Raw genomic sequence first — 22,057 nt, forward strand, 5'->3', positions numbered from 1 at the left:
GATTCACATATATTATCACGCAGGATGGGTTTTAAGGCTGATTTTACATATAAACACACACACACCCCTTGCTTATTTGTACGGTCATTTCTGAACAGACTATAGGCCTGTAAATTAACAGCCCAGTCATGGCTCTCGTCCAGCCATGTCTCAGATATCCCCACCATTTTGTTGGTGAGGCTTCTGGTATTAGTATATGTCATGATCCCAGTGCGGGTTGGACCCGCAAGCTTTGGGTTAATGTCTGGAACCAGTGCTGGTGGAACTGCACTTCTGGGGTTAATGTTATGATCTCAGTGCAGACTCTTACCTGCACACCTGGGGCTTATTATTGTGGCCTCTCCTTGGTTCTGAGATAGCCTCAGGAAGCTCCAATCCCTGTCAGTTATACTTTCGCCCTTGGCAGAGTGCGGTGACCCCTGAGTGTGTTTGTGCTGTGTTCTGGTTGCCTGATACTTTGGTTTCAACTCGGTATGTTCTCTGGCTATTGCTTGTTGGATTCTGCTTGGTACCTTCCATGTCTGTTTGGTTTTGACCTCTACTTGGCCCTGACTATCCGTTCTCTCATCCCTGGTACTTTACTGCTATCTCTGTGTATGACCCTCCGTTTGCCTGACTTTGAGCATTCCTGTAGTTGTGTCCTGCCGATCTCTGGAAGCAGGACGTTTAGCCCCGCCCCTTGCAGTCATATGACCGTAGGTCCTTCACTGCTTGCTAAACTTCAGCATCCCCAGGTCCTGTTTGTCTGAGCTTCCCGGGCGTACCTGATCCCAGGCCCCCCTACAGTGCGGGTGAGTCCCTGCTCTTCAGTGGCTGCACGCCGGCGCTGACAGGACCCTGACAGTATACATGCACTTTATGTATATCTCATTACCTCTATTCTTTCTTAATTTATTAACTGTTCTAACCCCATCCCCCATGCCACCCCCAACTTCATTATTTGTGCCCAGGTCTCTAATCTGCACTGTCTTCCCAAATTATAAAGAATACCCTCCCCCCAGTCCCTAGTTTAAACATTCCTCCAACCTTCTAGCCATTTTCTCCCCCAACACAGCTGCACCCTTCCTGTTGAGGTGCAGCCCATCCCTAGTGTAGAACCTGTAGCCAACTGAGAAGTCGGCCCAGTTCTCCAGGAACCCAAACTCCTCCTTCCTACACCAATTCTTGAGCCACTTATTAACCTCCTCAATCTCCCATTGCCTCTCTGGCGTGGCACAGGCAGTATTTCAGAAAATACCACCTTGGAGGTACTTGCTTTAAGCTTGCAGCCTAATTCCCTGAAATTATCTATAAGGACCTTCCACCTACCTCTAACTTTGTCATTTGTGCCAATGTGCACCATGACCGCTGCGTCCTCCCCAGCCCCTCCCAGTAATCTGTCAACCCGATCAGTGATGTGTTGGACTCGAGTGCTAGGTAGGCAGCACACCGTTCGACGATCCCTGTCTTTGTGAAAGATTGCCCTATCTGTTCCCCTAATAACTGAATCCCCCACTACCAGCACCTGTCTGACCTGCCCTGCTCTCCTATTTTCCCCCTTACTTGAGCAGACACTCCTCTGGCTTTCAGAGGACATGCCTTGCTGCAGCAGTGCTACCCCTGTACCGACACTCCCCTCATCTGCCTACTTATTGGGGTGTACCAGATCTGGACTAGCCTCCCTGGCACTCTTCTCTCTATTCTGCTTTCTGTCACTCAGCTTGCTGCTTCACTGTCCTGCAGCTCCAACTTAGCATCCCCCCCCCGCATCTATCCCATTGAGCGTCTGCTCAGTGAGCAGAAGACTCCTATCCATATTGTCAATGGATCGCAGTGTTGCCAGCTGCACATGTACAGTAGATCCAGTATCTGGGCTTCCAAATGCACAATGTGCTCACATCTCTGACAGCATTATGCACCCTCGACCGGCTGTTCAAGGATTGCATACATGTGGCAAGATGTACACTGGATGGCATTGGCAATAGTGGAGCACATTCTTAATGGGGATTGCACCACACAGAAAAGATAAGTAAAAATAAATAAAAAGTAGTAATAAAATATATCAGCAATTCCTCCCCTGGACACTCCCTGAATCACAAGTCACACACTTACCACCGTTCGCACTTACGCCCCAGTCACACTCAGCTTGCTCACACTCGCTGAAGCAGAAGATTTAAAGAGATTTTTTTTCCTTTCACCAGCAAACCACCCTGCTGCTCAATGCACTTCCAAATAGACAAATGTACCAAGACATTCTTGACAAAAATCTGCTGTCATCTTCCAGGATGATGAAGATGAAACAAGGGTGGATAGTTCAGCAAGACAAACACACCGCCAAGGAAACTCTCAATTGATTTCAGAGAAAGAAAATAAAGCTGCTAGAATAGCCCAGCCTATCACCTGACCTGGATCAATAGAACTTTTATGGAAGGAACTAAACCACAGAGTTCTTAGAAGGATCCCTTGGAAACTTCAAGATTTGAAGAGTGTTTGTGTGGAAGAATGAGCCACAATCACACCTGAGCAATGCATGTGACTAGTTTCTCCATACAGGAGACATCTTGAAGCTGTCATCACCAACAAAGGCTTTTGTACAAAGTAGTAACTAAATTTCAGTAAGCGTGTTCAATACTTTTTCCCTGTGTCATTTCTCATGATTACACATTTAACTTAATTTATGGACATGTATGGTGTGATTTCTATGCCTGTGTGGAATGGATGGGTTGTTACCGACATCTGGTGAGAATTTCATGTAAATAGAAATATGTCTACTTAGAAAATTGGTATTTTTTTCACTGGCTACCATTTTGCATTAGAAGAGAAGGAAAAAGTTTGGAAAATGAACTTGGCCATAAAAGAGAATAAATAGAATTATATCAATCCCTGACTGTTCCCTTGTGATCTCTGTTCGTTGCATCCAGACATCTGTATTACAGAAGAAAAGATTATTCTTTTAATTGAGATATTATTGGTAAATTACTGACATTTTTACACACTAAATACCGATATTATAGTCTATAATGTAATAGCAATTTTCCTTACTATTCTATTAATGGGACCTGGTCAGAACAGACAACCATAGTAGTACCTATATATCACAATTCGTGCTCTATATGTACATATCATCAGCGACAGTGATACACATGTGCATGTACAGAAATGGCAGACCATTCGGATGAATACAGCAGAACCAACAGAGTAAAGCCAAATATAGGTCAAGAAAAGATGAGAAAATAAATTAGAGTAAAACACCTTTATAAGACAATTGGTGAAATGGTGTCACAACTAACGGAGGTGCCTGCACATCCAGATAATGAGACATAATACTACATCACGGCATCCCGTCGGGAATGTAAACGCAACACAGGGGTGAATGAATACCCCAAAGTAGAGCTGGTAGTCAGATATGACCACTCACTGGAATGGACATATCTGACTATTTTGGACTAACAAATTCACAGCTGAACGAAGATACCCATTAATAATACAAATCTAGTACTATTCTAGTGCTCAAAAGAGACTTGTACTATTAATGGGTCTCTTCATTCGGCTGTGAATTTAGGTTAGTCCGAAATTGGGTTGAGTCATTTGTTTGAAATGCCATTTCTCTACACATTTTTGGACACTACTGTATTGATTCTATATGAAACTGTAGCTTATATAGAGAGACAATGTAATGGAAAACCATAGCTATGTGGAGAAAATGCATCCATATTCATATGACCATTAATTACAACTGTATATACAACAGTTAGTGTTACCAATACAAATAGACCCTAGTGGCTGGTTCTTGTCTCCAATGCCAATGGGGTTTGTTTTCTGCTGGACCTTTAGGACTATTATAGGGTCAGACTCTGAAGGGCCAGTCTCATCGCGCAGCTAAATGGAACTGTCACTTTGACCTTGCAGTCCGATTTGTGGACAGCATGGTATAAAGGAGAAGCTAAGCAGATTGTAGGAAAAGATGGAGAAAAACTTGTATTTTATTCAATAAAATTCCTTGTGTCTGTGTGTATAGGAGTCCAGTGGGCGGCGCTACTAGCGATTGACCGTCTTAACTGTGTGCACAGTCATGCAAGGACCACTCATTGGACTCCTATACAAATGAGAATTTAAATGAGGAAAATACATGGTTTTGCTAAAACCTTTGCCATGAAAATGTATATTTTTCTGATCATCTCGTAATCCATAACATCCTGCCGGCAGATTCCATTTTCAACATAAGAAGTTCCCTTTAATGTTTTGGAGCTAAAAGTTTGCTTTCTAGTCTGTATACGAAAACTGCATGTACAAGTAAGCTTACATATAAGAATTTTGGAATTGCTCCAGACTTTTCTTTTTAACATTCCAGAGATCGTGTTGCAAACTATCTGTAGACCATTATTGCAATGAAACATCCAATTCCAGGGAAATTTGGACGTGTCACGTTGCTACAATCATGACATTGAAAACAGAGTAAAAAATCTTTCTGCGGAGCACATCACATAGCAGCTATAGGGATATGGGTAGCTCGGATCAAAATCCCAAGAAAGAATTAGAAAGGATGTAGGATGAATATAATAAAAAAGACCAAGTCCCCGGTCGTTAAGACAACTGTAGTCATGCACACCACAATTTATGGAATACTGCAGTGAACTTGCTGCAGGATGGGCGTCTGAAATCAGCTATCAAATAATCCTGACTCTGGACTGAAAGACGCCTGTTCTCACCTACCCTCCATTAAGATGTAATACAATAATAGCTGCGTCTTACCTGGACAAGGTGGCTATTGTGAATATAGATGAAAAACGGAGGTCTGTCCCATGAAGATGCTCCTCATAGTAACTGTCTGCAGCAGAAAAAGGGAAATGTCACAATGCGATCTTCTCAGCAAGGAAAGTCATGCACAGAACATCCCCTGTCCTTCCTTCAACAACCGGCATGTAAATTTACACGGCAACATTCTGCGAATGCTGCAGAGCTCCCCATACAGCCAACAGTCTATGTTCTCAGCCCAGGTTTTAGCTTCTTCCAGCCTTTCAGACAAGTCATTGCTACTGTATAGTGTGCACAAACATACTGGATTTCACTGCAGTGACTTGCAGAAAAATCTCACAGCCGTCCTCTGTCTGCACAGAGAGGGTGAATGAGAGCTGCATGCATAATTCAATGCATTAAAATCTTCCTGCACTTCCTAGAGTAACGGGAACATCCAGTAATGGAATATTGATTGCTCTGTCGATGGAAGGCAGGAGAATGGCTTTTTGGCAACAACAGCCTAGTCAATAAAAAGATGAGAGTTTATATTTACCAGGGCTATGCTGGTTAATCTCTCATCATTCTAGCCTCACCTATCTGATGGCCTGTAGGGCAGCCATCTTGATATTTTTTGGCAAACGCCAAGCCGGGAAAATCAGAACCCAGATGATTCCTTGAACACTTTCTCATCATAGTACACCACTGGCCATTATTCAATCAGAAACTAAAGTCACATTAGAATACCAAACACTGTAAGCACATTTAATATAGCTGTGTCTGAACATAAATAAACGTATAGAAAGAAAAACCTGACAAAGCGATAGCGAAACACGCGTTGGAGTGGTGAAAGGGGGTTGTGGTGGGCCAATTCTGCTCAGTATCATGCTTTAACTTTGAAAAACGATCTCTTTTATACCTCGGGGGATTTCTACCTTTCACATTATGCAATAAATATGAATCATCATACTGGATCTAACGGACTTATTCTTTGGTCACTAGTAGAGATGAGTGAACTCGAGCTTAAAATTTCGACATTCGTATCGGACAGTTAGTGTACGGTGCTAAATACTGAAGAAGGACTTCTTCCAGAAGTCCGTTGCAATGTTGGGAGTTCCAGGGTAAGTTCGGGTCTCCATTGTTTGAAATGATGTTTGGGTCCTGGTTCAAGTTCAGGAACAGTTCGGATACCCCATCCAAACTTTGGACAAAAGGTCAGGTTGGGTACCAGAACCCAAACTTCTACTTCATCCCTAGTCACTAGATACTTAATTATCTTGTTCTTATCATACATTTATACTTTTATATTGTTTAGTAATTCAGATTAATTTATTTGTATGCACAACACACTTTAATATTTGTCAATAACAGAATAATTAATGATCCAGTGTTGCAATTTTCAATCATTCCACATATCTCCCTCTCTTTCTAATATCTATTTTTAATTGTGTCCTTTGTGTTTCATGTTTTTTTTTTATTTCTATTGTTCTCATCATGAACAATTAATAAAGTAATTTGTATACTATTTTTGCCTGCCTCTTGAATACAGTGCTTTAGGTTATAGCATTACTGAAAGGTCTAAAATGCAAACAAAACACATGTAACAAGTACTGTACAGCTCATAGATGTCCAGATTTGATCTAAAACTTCTCATACAGACAAATAGAAGAAATTTTCATTTACATCCTTTGAGAAAAAAAGTAAGATAAATACCGTACACAAAACTGGCTGACAAAACTACAGACACATTAGTGACCAGTACCACAATATTGTGGTTTATATAGTTAGTGTCACGATCTCCACTCTGTTCCTGTCTGATATGTAACTTTGTGTAGGGGTTGTGCTGGGTTTGTGCTGCATCATCTATGTTCACTTTCCTTGATTAGTCTTCTACTTAATGTCTGTAAAGCACTGTGGAATTAATGGCGCTATATAAATGAGTAAAATAAATAAATACTTAAGCATGCTAGCTCCTTCACTCTGTGTCAATCGTACACTTTCTGTTGCCTGTGTAAAGGTACTGTCACACTTAGCGATGTACCAGCGATCCCGACCAGCGATATGACGCGGTCAGGATCGCTGGTGCATCGCTAAGTGGTCGCTAGTGAGCTGCCACACAGGCAGATCTCACTAGCGACATCGCTGGGGACGGGGGTCGCTACTTACCTGTCACACCAGGCGATCCTGCGTCCTCCCGCCCGGCTCCACGCGTCGCTCGTCGACACAGCAGGAAGCGCCGCAGGAAGCTGACGACGAGAAACAGTCCTGGACGTTCTCGCGCGATCAACGATAACCAGCGGGGGAGCCGGTCGTAGGTAAGTATCACACACAGCGATATCGCTAGCAACATCGCTATAACGTCACAAGTTATAGCGATATTGCTAGCGATATCGCTTAGTGTGACATGCCCTTAAGTCTGATCATTCTGTGCTCTGCGCCTGACCCAGCCTGACTTTATTCCCTTCCTGGACCTGACTCTTTGCTTGTTACCTGAAGTCTCTTTTGCCTGCTCCCTGTAAACTATATTGCCTTACTGGTTTTCCTGACCCGGCTCGTGAACTGGATTTCGTTTCCGACTACCCCTTGGTGTACTGCACCATTTCCTAGACCTCACCTCGGATCATTTGACCTCCATTTACTTATCCAGTAAGTAGTATTACATTAATATCTGTTATAGTAAAAACAAACAAAAATTGAGCTTAGTTAAAGTTGGTATACATGCAGCACATAAACGCATGTTCACTTTGGCCATAAAACATTGAATAAACCTTCAAGAAGCAAAATAAACAAAAACCCTGCTATAACTAAATAAGTAAAAAGCAAAAGTGCATCTAAATAACACAGAGTTCCTAGTAATAAGATTTTTGATCAAAAATAGCATAAAAGCCATCCCACCGTCGCCAAGGTGACTCTGATGGGGACGGTCCTACACTGTCTCATACTAAAAACTTACCATGTGTCAAAGTTGACCTCAGTGTCTGAATAAGGGCAGACAAAAGGACGGTGAGATGGCTTTCATGCTATTTTTGATCACAAATCTTATTACTAGGAACTCTTATTTAAACGCACTTTTGCTTTTTACTTATTTAGTTATAGCAGGGTTTTTGTTTATTTTGCTTCTTGTAGGTTTTTTATCTGTTATAGTAGTCTTTCTCTCCATTTTTAGGACTTAGTATTACTATAGGGACTCGCATCACAGTTAGGCATGATGTAAGATGTACGACAGAGCACTCTGTAACTCCGTCTGCATCATTACAGTCAATGGTCCCAACAGAGCATATGCCCGAATCTCGTTTTGCTGGGGTCCAGATGTAAGCCCCAACACAGTCACTGGATGTGGGGCCAGACATGATGTGAACATTGTTGCAAATCCATTGGAACACGAGAATTGGCAAACAGGGCTCTACTACATGTCATTGGCAATTTTACAACAAACAATGTGGATCTCAGAAAAGAAATGCTACCGGCAGGTTAGCTCCATTCACTTGAATACATAAGACACCGGCACTTTTAACCAAAAAACAGAAGCTATCAAATTAATCAGCAAAGAATTGGAACTCATGAGAATTATAATTTTTTAGGACCGTTCCAGTGGCCACATCAAGAGTCTGTGGCCAATGGATGCTGGTTGGGAGCTCTTATCGGTGTTAGGCGTCAGGTTTCTGCGTCTGCTCTGCAGGAATCTAGAGCCTCACATGCTGCGGTCTCCTGCTGTCTTTCCACTACAGAGGAGATTACTTTGCAGCAGACCGCTCCAGAGACTAAGTCCCTCTGTGCTCCTACTGGGCATGCTCACGAGACGATCTCCCATTGGAGATCGGGAGTCATGTGCCCAGGTCCTGTTCCAGATCTCATTGGTCCATCTCGGAGATCTGGAAGGTCCCGCACGGCTATAAAAAGCGCGCATGGCCGTTCCCCCATGCGCTAGTATAGACTATACTGCTATGTGTGAATGGTGACGGATGTATGACTCTGGTGACTGACTCATTTGAAACCCCTTCCCTCTGATATTACGCATGGTGATAGGGAATTAGTTTAGTGCTCAGCGCCAGTCAGTGGCAAGCCTTAGACCACTGTGCTCACCGCACCGCTACGCTAGCGTCCGACATCGCACTTGCCTTCCGGCCTTGTCATCGAGCGGCAGTGTCCTACGCCGAGCTGCAGCCCCCCTTGGCGCTCGCAGTAGCGCCGCCGCACACATGGTAGGTCTAGAAGGACGCAGCTCCTCTGTCTTAGGGCCTGCTCTTGTGACCAGATACCGTGTGTATGTTTTAACTGAACTCTGTGACACTAACAGGTTCAGGGTTCTTTGTGTTTTTGTGTTGCGGCGTCTCTGTGTGTGAACAGAGCCCGCTCTGCGCACTACGGGTGAAGTTGAACCCGTGCGCATTATACCGCCATATTGCTCCTGCCATCACTCAGCAGCGGTTGTAACACCTACTGCACGGTGGACCCCGAGCGGCGAACGCACTTTATTATCATTTTTATTTAGTGCGCTCCGCCGTTCCTAACAATCGGACAGTATCCGGGCTCCTCTTTTGATTGACTGCCTGATGTGACATCATCATAGCAGCATGACGCACATGTGACACGGCTAATCAAAAGAAGGGGCTCATTTACGTCATCTTAATGGCAGCTTTCATGGATCCTGCCAGGGCCACTGATTACTGATATGGTCACTAGACTGATTATGCAGAAAGACTCTTCTATTTTTCCAGAATATTCTTCAAAGAGATTAAGAAACCTGAAAATAATTATACTTAAAAAAAATACCTTTCAAATATGACATCACACATTTGTACCACTTAACAGAAGGTATTTGCGCAATAGAATTATTCCATGCTGGGAAGTAAATTGCATCCAACCTCTAAGGCAATTTTAACCTTCAGTGTTTTTCTTCAAAAAAGGAAACAGCCACAAAGTGCTCTGTAGGAGATGTGATCCGACGTTTGGTACATTTTCTGATTACAAAAGATACCAAAGTGAGAGTGGGACTAAAATACTACAATTGCACATGCCTCTAGGAAAGTCACTAGAATATTCACAGCCCTGGTATTGCTCAAGTAGCTATTAACAAAACACGTTTGTCTTGGACTTGATATATGTACAATTACAGGCAATGCCAAGTAGCCAAAATTTAGTCAAGTATTTTGCTGTTATATTAATGGGGTTGTTCATTTTTGGGGACATTTTCTTTTTTTTTTTACTTAAAGGGGTTGTCCGGTCGTCTGATTAAAGACTGCAGTCACTTTAAGAGACAGCGGTTTTCAGATTCCTTCAAGTAAGTGAACCACTCACTGTCAGGGTATGTTTCCATGGTCAGGAAACGCTGCATGTTTGACGCTGAGTACAGACGCAGCATCAAACACGCGGCGTCCAGATGTTACAGCATAGTGGAGGGGATTTCATAAAATCCCTTCTCCACTATGCGTTAAAAGACGCAGGCGGCAGACCCGCATAAACGAACATGTGGCACGTCTTTCCAGAATGCAGCATGTCTGTTTACAATGCGGCGACGCTCCGTCGCCGCACCGTAAATTTACCATAGACTATCATTAGATGCGGTAAAATTGCATCTAATGATTAGTCACATGCGTAATAACTGTGTAACCGCAGCTTACTACGCATGTGTACTAATTTAAATAAGGTCTTACCTCCTCCCACTGCCGGAAGTCCCCGTCCACTGCAGTTCTTGCGATAACTTAGCTACCACGAGAACTGCCATGTTATCGCGAGAACTGCCGTGTTACCATGAGAACTGCCATGCACGTGACAGGGGATTATCTCCAGTCATTAAGCTAGTTCTCACGGTCAGCTGACCGTGAGAACTACAGTGTAGGTGACCGCTGGAGATCTCTGGTGGTCATGTACAAGCTCTGCTATCTCTGGATGTCATGCATCCAGATGTAGCAGAGCTGGACTCGTTGTGGGACACTCGTTATTAAGGATTACGTTGAACAGGAAGTGTTTGTGCTTGCTTATTTTTTTTTTTTTTTTTTTCAGAAGATCGAAGGCTTCGGGGAATTAGGCGTATAATAAAATGGCAAAACTGTGTGGTGTTTTATTTCATTAAAATACTTTTTTCTGGCTGTGTCTTTTTTTAACCTTTTCCATACAGTATTGTAGGATTAGTAATGGATAGGCGTCTGTTGTGAATTCTCTCTCTGGCTTCCCTCTCGTGATTACTGAAGATAGTGGAGCTGGTCAGATTGAGAGTTCTCTTTCTGGGCTCCCTTTGGTGGTTACTGGAGGTAGTGGAGCTGATCTGATTGACAGAGGCTTGCCACCTGATAAAGAGGAAGACTATTGGAGATCTGGGGTTTCTGATTGGGATTTAAGACAGCTGACTCCCTCTATCCCTGCTGGTGATTTTTTTCCTGCGTTTCCTGGGGTCTGATGTCTCCTGCTCTTTCCCTGCAAGTTCAGCTAAGTGGTTCATTTGCTATTCTGTTTGCATTGGATCTGGTTTTGTTTATCTCTGCTTTGTGTGGGTCAGCTAGCTCCGGCTGGGGCTATGCTGAATCACCGCTCATATGTTACTGCATGTGCCAGTTTGTTTTGTCCCCTTTTATATTGGTCTCTTTTTGCTTTGCTTTCAGAATATACCAGAGCGCTGATATAGTGGGGGGCGAAGTCGTGTGACTTCAGTGTTTTTTGCATCAGACGTGTTGGACTTTTGCAGGGTTTTTTGCGTGACTGCAGACAGTGTCTTTCCTTTCCTGTCCTGTCTAGTCAGAGTGGGCCCCATCGTTTGCTCAGTCTATTTTTCTGCCTGCATTTGTGTTTTCATCTTGTCTCACCAACAATATATGTTTGGGGGCTATCTATTCCATTGGGGTCTGCTCCGGGGCAGTTTAGATTTCCCCTTTCTTGCTTTAGGCTTAGTTAGCTCTCTGGCTGTGCCGAGGCGTCTAGGATCATCGTAGGTACGCTCCACGGCTACTGCTAGTTGTGTGTACAGGATCAGGGGTCTGCATCCACTTAGTTACCAACCTCTCTGGTTTTCTGTGGCTTAGCCTGGGCCTGCTATCCTCCTCGGTGCCCATTCCTAACAGGCGCCTTATTGACGCCTCTCCATTACTAACCGGGCTTGATGTCACCTTACAATCAAAGGTGACATTAACCTCTTATTACCCCATATGCCACTGCTACACAGCAGTGGAAAGAGAGAGGCTAAGTGCCATAATTGGCACATCTTACAGATGCACCATTTCTGCAGATGCACCATTTCTGGGGAGGCTGTTTGCTGGTGTTTGTAGCCAGGGGGAGCCGATATCCATGGCCCCTTCCTAAGCTATGAATATCAGCCCGCATCTGTCTGCATAGCCTGTCTATTAATTATAGGGGGACCCCACATCATTTTTTTTGGGGGGTCCCTCCATTTTAATAGCCAGTAAAGGCTATACAGACAGCTGTGGGCTGATATTCATATCCTGAGAAGATCCATGGGTATTAACCCCAACCCCGACTATAAACATCGGCCACCAGTGGCTGGCTTTCCCTCTCTGGTGCAGAAAATAGTGCGGGAGCCCACGCCATTTTTAAAAAAAAAATTATTTATTTAAAAAAAAAAAAAAAGGACATTGCATATTAGGCCGGGGTCAGACATGCGAGAAACTCGCACAAGTCTCGCATGTCAATACCTGGCACTGCCGCCGACACTTGAACCAGAGTCTGCAGCTGCAAGTATTTCTATGCAGCTGAACGCTCTGGTTTCCGAGTGCCGTCTATCTATCCCATATCTATCTATCATCTATCTATTATCTCTCTGTCTATCTATCCCATATCTATCTGTCTATCTAAAAAGTAAGAAAAATAAAGCAGCACAAAAAAGAAAAAGAGAAAAGCGGGTGCAAGGCCCCCAAGGCAAATACCAAACCTTAGTAATAGGAGTCCAAAAGAATCAGAGCACACCATTCACGATGAAAAATTGAGCTATTTAATCAGCCCAAAGTGGCGACGTTTTGGTCCTAACAATACGGACCTTTCACAAGCCTCTCAAGCTTGAGAAATGTCCGTATGGTTAGGACCGAAACGTCGCCACTTTGGGCTGATTAAATAGCTCAATTTTTCATTGTGAATGGTGTGCTCTGATTCTTTTGGACTCCTATCTATCTATCTATCTATCTATCTATCTATCTATCTATCTATCTATCCCATATCTATTTATCTGAGTGTGTAAACATTCTTCAATGGAGTATGTAAAAGAAGAGGTTGGACAAGGAAATGACATCACAATTCTTTTTTTATGTTAAATAATATATCTCTATTCAGCTTACAAAAAAACACATACAAATCCGCATTAAAAAAATGCATCAAAAACGTATGTAAAAAACGCATGAAAAACGCAGGTGACCTGCCAGTGACCTCTGATGCAGATTTGGTGCAGATTTCACCTGCGTCAAATCCTGAGCAAATACTAGGCCAATCCTGACCGTGGAAACATACCCTCAGGATTCTTCGGTGTCTCTGACGAGAGTAGCTGGTCATTTGACTTCAAGAATGCGATTTATTAACATGTGGTCACATGCCGACTAGAAGTGCTCGGCCTCGTTCAATAGTTGGAATGTGGTCGGGAGTCTGTAAATCGCATAGTTGCAGTCACATGATAACTTGCCCTCGCCAGCAGCATCGGAGAATCTCGACAGCATGCGGTGCAAGCGCTGTAAGTACCCAGAAGTCTGCAGTCACAGAATAACTGCAGATGTTTAGCAGAAGACCATCCAGTCCCTTTAAAACACATGCATTTAGGGTTATTGAATTTCATTAAAAATGTTGTACATTTGGCTTTTACAGGTTTTTGCTTCCCTGCAAATTCAACTTTGATGTGGTCTATGGTCATAAATCAGCTGAAAGGAGCTCAGAAAAAGGCAGATAACAAAAATAATAATAATTATTATTTTTATATAGCGCTAACATATTCCGCAGCGCATTACAGTTTGCACACAATATCATCACAGTCCCCGGTGGGGCTCACAATCTACATTCCCTATCACTATGTCTTTGGAATGTGGGAGGAAACCGGAGTACCCGGAGAAAACCCAGGCAAAAAAGTTACAAACTCTCCAGAAGACCGTGGTAAGAAGCTAACTGATCAATTATCTGATAATAGATAATGCAGCACAGAGGCTATGGATGGCAAACTATGCAAAATGTTCAATGAAACCCAATTTAAATAACTTTTTGCCACAAATGCAAGCATGTAACTTAAAAAGGCCCCAACCCCTTTGTGGACAACCCCAACATTATAAACAGTGTAAATATAGACATGCATACTATTGACATCTAACCAGCATATATATGGTCCACACTGCTGTGCTCTTCTCCAAACATTTAGCTAATTTTTGTTCAAATTGGACCCCATCTAAGAGCACAAGTCCACCATAAAGGCATATCAGAACATCAGAGCTGTTAGGCTATGTTCACACTAGGTGTTTTTGTATCCTTTTTATGAAAATTTTCAGCTGTGTTTTATAGTACCAGCAAAGTCTATGTGATTTCAGAAATCTCATGCACACACATTGTTTTTTTTGTCATCAGGATTTTGCGCTTTGGATTTTTTTTGCACAATGGTGCATGTCACTTCATTCACCATTTTTCAGGGTATTTCACTCACTGAAATGAATGGGTAATGAAAAAACACTGAAAAAACACACCAAAAACGCAGGTATCAGGTTTTGCTGTGTTTTTTGTTCCAATACCTGATTCTATGGAATAGGACTTTTTTTCTCAACACTAAACGTTATCAGCATGCACAAGAGAAAAACCTTGCATACCAAAACCGCAGAAAAACTGTGCAAAAAACTGCACAAAAACGCAAGAAAAACCAAGGAAAGCATGTGTGAAGAAACCAGAGTATATCTTAATTGCCCAGACGGCTATGTTTTACCAGGCCTGGAGAAATTGACTTTTTGTCTGTATATTTGGCTTGCGGATTTAAGTGTGGATTCTGGTGGGTCTAGAAGGCTGACTTGCACAATGATATACCATGTAACATAGTGTGTGCTTATCTGATGTTTGTTTATATTCTGGAATCAGTTTTCTGACTTGCTTGTAGATAGGGAAAGGGTGAGGGTTTACTGAAGGACATTGGGTAATTCTATCAATAGCTTACCTGCCTTGGGTATAAAAGACCTTGAGACAGAGAGACGGGGTCTCATCTCATCACATAGAACTACTAGCCGGACATTCTGCTAAACACTTAACGGACAAGAAACTGTTCAGGATCCCAGCTGAGGGTAAGTCAGACCCGGCTGAAAGAACACAGGACTGCTCTCGGTTATCTCCCTACGCTTGTCGTGACCTCCTCTCTGTGTGTTATCACAGGTGGAATAGCGACCCTGGGAGCTCCTAACATAACATCCACTAGCATCTTGGTGAGTCAGCGGAGGGGAGAGACCTTGTAATGTGCACCATCTTGGGGAAATTGCTGGAATTGTTCTGTTTGCTACTGGGTGTTGTGGTTCAATAAAGTATTGCCACACTGTTATACCCTAACCCTGCGTTGTCTGTGTAGCTTGTTGCCCACGGGGAGATAGAGCAGGCGTTCAGTGGTATGAGCCCTGGTCCATGCAGTCATTCTAAAGGCAGCTGGGCCAGCGGACGAGAGCACCCACTGACCCCGTTTCTCCACACTTGGTGGCAGCGGTGGGATACTACTCAGCCTGACGGAACCGGGGGAGCTGCAGGGGACTGGTGTTCATAGACACCGTCCAGGGCTTCACAACCAGGGAGGCATACAGACAGACCCAGCAGACTATTGATGAGTCATACACAGTAGGTTTCAGACTGCACCATGTCCAACCCCACCAACTCGGCCTTGGGAAGAGGACTGGAGTGGATGTATAGCTGTAACAAAAAACGACAACTACAGGAGCTGTGCCAGCTACGACGTATTGAATACCGCACCACGGACACTCGTTCGGATTTGATCAAGGAATTAGTTCGTTGGGATACCCAGAACATTGTGGAGGATGAAAACTCTGCTGAGATGGACTCAGAGGAATTGCCAGAACCAGGACCCTGTGCCGGTCTGGAATCTACCCAGTCACCTGCAGCCCGAATCCAGGAGTTGTTGGTTGCATTGGGACCTGGAGCCTCAATCGGAGAAAGAGCTTGTGTTATGGAATCAGTCTTGGGAGTTCCAGTACCCCTACAGCCAGCATCGAACCCTACCCCCATGGTACTTCCCCAACAAAGAATGCAGCTCCGCTACAGAGACGTACCAGTGTTTAATGAGTCAAACACCGAAGTCGATGAACATCTGCAAGATTTTGAGACTCTAATGCTGATGCACCAGGTGCCCATAGCTGATTGGGCTAAATACCTGTGGACTAGTTTGACTGGTCGGGCACGGGATGCTGCCCGGTCACTTGGGTCTCAATACTGCCAGGATTATGAAACTATTAAGGACACCCTGCTGGCACTTTTTATTATTACACCCGAGAGATATCGCATGAAGTTCCGGACATCGTCTCGCCAGGGGGTCTCCTATGTAGAATTTGGCAGTCAACTCCGGAGACACTGCAACCGCTGGCTTGACGGTAGGGCTGCCCACTCTGCTGCTGCCCTTTGGGATGTGATCTTGTTTGAGCAACTCATGGAGAAGATGGCCCAGAAATTCGAGAGTGGGTAGCCGACCGGAAGCCCGACACTCCAGAGCAAGCAGTCCGATGGGCTGACGAGTTTACAGCCAACTGACCCCGCTGGAGAAACGAAATGCCCACGATCCAAGAAGACCCTTCAACCAAGGATTTGACCGACCATCAGGCCAAAGGGTTACTAGCAGCACCCGTGAGTTGCCCAACCCACGGCGCTGCTATACATGTGGGCACCTTGGACACATTGCCAAAGATTGCTTCCAAAGCCAGGGCCCCATGACTGGAGCTCCTCTGCCGGAAAATCCAGTCAATGTCTGAGAAGACAAGCCACCAGGGTCTGAGGGTCACTACCCCCGGGAAACACCAGCAAAGGATGAAGTGATATAACCTGTTCACACTATATGGCAGGTTGACCACTCTACACCAGCTAACCTCCATAGCCACTGTCAGCCAGTCAAGGTCAGTGATATCGAGGCCCAGGGACCTCGGAACACTGGGTCTTCATCACCCTAACCAGCCCAGATATTGTACCACCAGAACTCCATTTACCAGACTGCCAAGGGGCCTTCTCCAGGACTGGGGGTCAGCGCTTGTGAAATGTGCGTATTTTTGTGGGCAATTTACCGCCCAATGTACAAGAGAAAGAGCTGGAGGAGTTGTTCCATCAGTATGGGAGGATCCGTTCCATCAAGCTGAAGAACCATGGGGGAGGCAGGGCCCCATCATTCGCCTTCATCACCTTCCAGGATCCACAGGAGGCAGAAAATGCTGTCAGTGGAAGCAATGGATACAAGTTTTGTTGTTGTTTACGTTTGGAGTTTGCCAGGTCATGCAGGAGACCAGGGGGAGGTTATGGAGGACTCTGCTGGAGGAACGGGTTACTTTCTCCTCGAGCTGAATACAGAGTCCTCGTCTCAGAGCTTCCCCTCTCGGGAAGTTGGCAGGATCTAAAAGATTATATGAGAAAAGCTGGAGATGTCTGCTATGCTGATGTGCACAAGGATGGCACAGGGATTGTGGAGTTTGTTCTCAAGGACGACATGGAATATGCTTTGAGGAAACTGGATGATACAAAGTTTTGTTCTCATAAAGGTGAGACCTCTTACATACGTGTCTCTGTTTAAAGACCTGCTAACGGACTGTCCCGACAAGTAGAGAAGGATGACAGGAAGCCTATCACGTCTGGTTAATTAAGATGGGAGAGCAATGTGAAGAAACCAGAGTATATCTTAATTGCCCAGACGGCTATGTTTTACCAGGCCTGGAGGAATTGACTTTTTGTCTGTATATTTGGCTTGTGGATTTAAGTGTGGATTCTCGTGGGTCTAGAAGGCTGACTTGCACAATGATATACCATGTAACATAGTGTGTGCTTATCTGATGTTTGTTTATATTCTGGAATCAGTTTGCTGACTTGCTTGTAGATCGGGAAAGGGTGAGGGTGTACTGAAGAACACTGGGTAATTCTAACAATAGCTTACCTGCCTTGGGTATAAAAGACCCTGAAACAGAGAGACGGGGTCTCATCTCATCACATAGAACTACTAGCCGGAAATTCTGCTAAACACTTAACGGACAAGAAATTGTTCAGGATCCCAGCTGAGGGTATGTCAGACCCGGCTGAAAGAACACAGGACTGCTCTCGGTTATCTCCCTACGCTTGTCGTGACCTCCTCTCTGTGTGTTATCACAGGTGGAATAGTGACCCTGGGAGCTCCTAACATAACATGCACTAGCATCTCGGTGAGTCAGCAGAGGGGAGAGACCTTGTAATGTGCACCATCTTGGGGAAATTGCTGGAATTGTTCTGTTTGCTATTGGGTGTTATGGTTCAATAAAGTATTGCCACACTGTTTTACCCTAACCCTGCGTTGTCTGTGTAGTATGTTGCCCACGGGGAGATAGAGCGGGCGTTCAGTGGTATGAGCCCTGGTCCATGCAGTAATTCTAAAGGCAGCCGGGCCAGCGGACGGGAGCACCCACTGACCCCGTTTCTCTACAGCATGCTTTCTTTCTGCAGCTTCTTTCCTGCCAAGAGATAAAGTTTTGCTAAAAAATGAGAAAATTCCAGCTCACCCCTGAGATGTAATTCCAGGCACGAAAGGAGCACGGCTTCCTCACTGTTGAACAGCGTCCAAGGCAATAGGAAAAATAGAAGTGGATCCAACTCACTCAGAGCTTATTTAAAAATTAGCAAACTTTTGTTGGATAATCCTTTAAAAATTCAAGATTACAAACAGACATCTCAGATGGCACAGCTATGACGGGGTGGTGTGCAATGAGACCATACGCGTTTTGAGCAACACGGCTCTTGAACACTGGTTACAAAGTGAAATACAAGCAAAGATTACAGTAAATATACTAATGCACATTAGTATATTTAATCTTAAGCCCTGTGAGTGAGCTGGATCCAATTCTATTTTTCTTATGAAGTTTTGCTGCAGGAAAAAGAACGCAGAAAAACGCCGAGTGTGAACTTACTTTAGAGAATAACGATTCTACCAAGAACAGAATAATTACAATGTAAGATCAACCATCAGTGGATAACACTTAGCATATACCAAAGCAAAGGAGTTTCAATACCATGGAACCCTGGATTTACTTTTTAAAGGGGTCTGTACCAAACGTGATTGATCCGCATCCAACCCCTGAAATCCATAGTGAAAACATGAATGAAGGGGGCATTGTGCTGTACTCTGTGAAATGCCGTGGCTTCTTTGGCTTTTAGAAGAGAAAGTCCTATCTTTATCCAAGAATTGTGTCTGACATTGCAGTCCATTTACATCTCCCCTCCATTTAAGAACTACAATAATTGACAGAGATATGTATGAAAGGGGATCTATATTTGGTTAAAGCCAAAGAGGCAACAACACTATCGAACACAGTGGCCCCTTCATTCTTGCAGGTGTGCCATCAGTCAGCCCCCCTATGACCTTTCAATGAAAACATTTCTTAGCCTTAGACGTTGCTCTAGTATAACATCATTATCATTGGTAGATATTTAACAAGATGCAGAAGACTTTCAGGTTTTACATCAAGCATCACTTGAAGTTGAACGTTTATCGCAAACTTAGTCTTCCATTTGACCAAAGCTATAGTCACAATTTTTCTAGTTGGCATTGGAAACAGGTAGCAAGCAGACAAACGCTTGGCAACACCTATGCTTATAGGGGTGTCCTTATACCTATAAAGCCCTTCCACTTTTGTAATTACGGAAGCTTTATTATTACATTCCTTAAACTTCTCCTTAACCTGCTATTTCCTACATGTTTTTTTTTTTTTAACTTCATTTCCTGTGACATTTTGTTTGATGGAAGTCTATCACCACTCCTGAAACAGGACAACATTATGAGGTGCCAGTGCGGTCACTTACCAAAGATACTGTCACAGCCAAGCCCTGATGACATCCTGGTCCAGAGAAGTGACCCCATCTTCAGAAGCTGCTGCCACAGTCACTACTTATAATACCTCAGTCTCTTTTCTCCGAGATTAATAAGCAGCAGGGGTTGGTGACATAAGCAGTGTGAGTGACACCCTCTGATGATGATTCATTGGAGTGCGGTGATAAAGGCTTTGGGGCAATGGTGGTGTCACGCAATGCTTCTATCGACGACCCCTAATAAAGATTCATTTCAAGGAAAGAGAATGTGGTGTAGTGACTGATGACAGCGACTGAAGATGTGGTCATTTATCAATCACCTCTACTGAACTAAGATGTTACTGGGGTACGGCAGTGACAGTAGCTTTGTTAAATGAGCTCATCACAGCCACCTGATGATGTCCTATTTTAAGGGAGGTGATAGACGCTGCCGAGCAGCGATTGCAGCCCCAGTCTCCTGTGGCATCCTGTTTGATACTTCCCGCAAACAAAACTTCACGGGAAGTAAAGTAAAAAAAAACAAAAACATACTGTAGGAAATAGTAGGATAGGGAGTAGAGTAGGGAATTTAATCATAAAGCTAATTGCAAAAATAATTATGGCTTAAACTTAGGTATTCATAAAAGGCTTTATCTGTATCAGACCACTACTTCAAATGTATCTCCATGTACTAAAGACTTTGACAATTTACTTTTTTTTTTAGTATTACACAGGTATGAAAATCATGCTCAGCACCACCCTACATCTCCTCCCTTGTTTCAGTATACCACCCTACCCGCACCCTCCGTTCTGCTGATGACCTGAGGTTAGTATCCTCAATAGTCAGAACCTCCCACTCCCGTCTCCAAGACTTTACACGTGCCGCACCAATTCTTTGGAATGCACTTCCCAGGTCAATACGATTAGTCCCCAATCCCCACAATTTTAAGCGTGTCCTGAAAACGCATTTATTCAGACTGGCCTATCGCCTCAACACATTAACCTAACCTATCCCTGTGTGGCAGAGCCAAAAGTTTTACCATAACCAGGTTCCCAGCATCATGTTCCCACATGCTTTATGCATCCATTAGCCCTCTGTGTCTGTACTCTTACACACTTAACATTATGGCTGGTCCATACAATCAGGGCAATTGTTACCACCCACCTTTCGTGTCTACCTCTTTCCTCATAGACTGTAAGCTTGCGAGCAGGGCCCTCACTCCTCTTGGTATTTGTTATAATCTACTGTATGTGATTATTGTTATGCTGTAATGTCTATTGTCTGTACAAATCCCCTCTGAAATGTAAAGTGCTGCGGAATATGTCGGCGCTATAAAAATAAAATTTATTATTATTTATTATTATTACTTTTGAGAAATGAACTCAACAGAACATCTAACTAGATATGGAAAACAAGGGAAATTCTCATTGCTTCAGTAGATACCGTATTTTTCGGACCATAAGATGCACTTTTTTCTTACTTACAGTTAGCGTGGTGGCAGCAGGAGTCAGGCGTTTATTCCAGTGGTCCGACGCTGCAGGGGGATGATCTCACTCCCATTCCAGCCTGGTGCGGATGGTGCGGCAATTTCAGCAGTGCTCGGTGCTTCGGGGGGGCTCCGGAGACATGGTACGGCAGTTTCGGCAGTGCTCGGTGCTGCGGGGGACTCCTGCGACATTATGTGAAAGCCCGAAGCCCCCCACAGTTCTATTGCCTCGATGCTGTGGCCTCCAGGAACATGGCCACCGAAAGCGGCGCATGTGCAAATTGAGATCTCGGCCCCAAGATCTCGTTGTCGAGATCTCAATCTGCGCCTGGTGAATCAATCCGGCCCCCGGGAAAATGGCTGCCGTAGGCGGCGCATGCACAGATTGAAATCTCGCCTCCGAGATCTCGTTGCCGAGATCTCAATCTGCGCATGTGCTGCCTCTGGCTGCCATTTTCCCAGAGGCCACAGCATCAAGGCAAGACAATAGAACTGTGGGGGCTTTGGGCTTTCACATAATGTCATTGGAGAGCCCCGCAGCACCATGCACCTCCAAAACTGCTGCACCATGTCGCCGGAGCCCCCCGCAGCACTGTGCATCGCCAAAACTGCCACACCAGTCGCACCAGGCTGGGATGAGAGCGAGATCATCACCCTGCAGCATCAGACCACCGGAAAAATCGCCTAACTCCTGCTGCCACCAGGTTCTTATCATCTACCAACCGTGAGTACCTTTTATCTTACTGTTATCAATATGATCTATGGGGTTTTTTTACCATATGGGCCACAAATGGAACATGGGTATAAATTATGCCTTTTGTTAATTTATTGCTCTGCTACCCTTGTTTAAATTATCACAAGTCATATCAGGGACTTCAAGGGATAGCCGTCGTGAAGCG

General features: G+C 44.2%; 1 protein-coding gene and 1 pseudogene across 2 annotated transcripts in view; one reads left to right on the top strand and one right to left on the bottom strand.

The window, feature by feature from the left end:
* CNTN1 (contactin 1) overlaps nt 1-22,057 on the bottom strand; it is a 323,390-nt gene that overhangs the window by 224,830 nt on the left and 76,503 nt on the right. The window contains exon 2 of one of the 2 annotated variants that reach the window (XM_073573261.1): nt 4,732-4,807. The exons of the other annotated variant lie outside the window; for it this stretch is intronic. The gene's annotated coding sequence lies outside the window, so the exon portion shown is untranslated. The remainder of the gene's footprint in view (nt 1-4,731; nt 4,808-22,057) is intronic. 2 annotated transcript variants of the gene reach the window in all.
* Nucleotides 16,432-17,588, top strand: LOC141087811 (serine/arginine-rich splicing factor 9 pseudogene; annotated as a pseudogene).

Source organism: Dendrobates tinctorius, unplaced genomic scaffold (assembly GCF_039654945.1).
Source record: "Dendrobates tinctorius isolate UK_male_01 unplaced genomic scaffold, ASM3965494v1 ptg000035l, whole genome shotgun sequence".
Lineage (NCBI taxonomy): Eukaryota > Metazoa > Chordata > Amphibia > Anura > Dendrobatidae > Dendrobates > Dendrobates tinctorius.